We start from the raw sequence: 1,438 nt of genomic DNA, 5'->3' as shown, positions 1-1,438 counted from the left end.
AAATATGAGCTCCTGTTAGAGGAGAATGTGATAGGTCTATTTCAAACTTATCCAGTGGGATTTCATGGCAAGTTAGCACTCCATCCTGAGGCTAACAGAATGTAGTTAGACTCCAAGGCTCTTTAATATCTATATTAGTGCTTGCTCATTTGAGGAATAAAAGAATGCCTGTGTAGTCTGTACATGAACACAATAACATTGTGTTCACAGATAGCACAAACATTATAGAACTTTTAAACAAAGGTGCATTTTATTGCTTTTCTGAGCAATTGGGAATTTTCTCATAGAGAAGACATCAGTGTGTAGCAATGTACCACTTTGGTGAATAAAATGAGACCTGCAGGTAACAGGGGGTAACTTTTATGTGCTTAGGGCCAAGTGTAGCTGGGATTAATGGCCCAGACAAAGCAAAACCAAAAGGAAATAAGGAAGGGTTGATAAAAATCACTGCACAATGTCTCAGGAATACTGCATTGCATGACTCAACCTTCTGACTCCAGCCTTCTTTGGAGCTAAGATGTGCACTTCTCCAAGAAACGCCTGGGTTTTTCTCCACTCCATCAACCACATATTGTCAATGTGAGTGGGATTACAAGGAACTGGGTTTGAGTCTTAGACAATGAGACCAGGAATACATCATAGGATTAAGGAAGCATAGCAAACCTCATGTTATAACTAAAATTTTATAAAGGTAACACATGTCCAGTCTAAAAAAATTTTAAAAAATTATATCTTCTTCCTCCTTCTCTCCTAGTTTGTTTTTTTTTTTTGACTCTTTTTATTTGTATTGGTATTCTATTGAGTTTACATAGTTGGGAGGGACCTTGGAAAGCATCCAGTTAGTTTTCCTCAGAACAACAAGGAAACAGAGACTCAGAAAAGCAGATCCACTTGTTCATGATCTTGTGTTTATCTTGTCTCAGAATACAGCTGAGAAATTTCATCTTTTCTCTCCTTTTCTTGTTTATTTTGGCAGTCAAGTGGCACAGAGAATCAATTAAACATCACATAACTTTCAGAGATTTTCAACTGGTTTGCCTGGTGTGTTTTCTTCCTGGTTCTGTTGGTATGACTAATGCCATTGTGAGCCTGTGAGCTGGCATTTTCCTGACTTATTCCTAACTCGCCTCTGACCTGCACTGTGGCCTTCGCATAGCGGCCCTGCCTGCCTGCTGGGCCTGCTAGGAACTGCCATGGTTGTGGGAATGTGACAATTTCTTAGTTACTTCTGGTGGAGTTGAGAGACAGCAAATAATAAAAGCCGAGGTGAAAGCATTAAGGTTCGTATGTTTTTATGTTCACTTGCATTTCGGTGCTACCACTTGCAGTCAAGTCCTCTGACTCTAAATGCCATTTCTGATGCTCATACTTTGTTACCTGAACACCAAAAACAGTGCTTTCACAACAGCTTCGAGCCGACGAGTAGGTGACGGTGCTA

The 1,438-nt window shown here is 40.0% G+C and overlaps 1 pseudogene; it reads right to left on the bottom strand.

The window, feature by feature from the left end:
• Positions 1-1,195, bottom strand: part of LOC105806942 — a 105,817-nt pseudogene extending 104,622 nt beyond the window's left edge.
• Between the last annotated feature and the right edge of the window lie 243 nt (positions 1,196-1,438).

Source organism: Propithecus coquereli, unplaced genomic scaffold, assembly GCF_000956105.1.
Source record: "Propithecus coquereli isolate 6110/MARCELLA unplaced genomic scaffold, Pcoq_1.0 Scaffold15, whole genome shotgun sequence".
In the NCBI taxonomy this organism is placed as follows: domain Eukaryota; kingdom Metazoa; phylum Chordata; class Mammalia; order Primates; family Indriidae; genus Propithecus; species Propithecus coquereli.
This window is presented reverse-complemented; position numbering and strand designations above follow the sequence as displayed.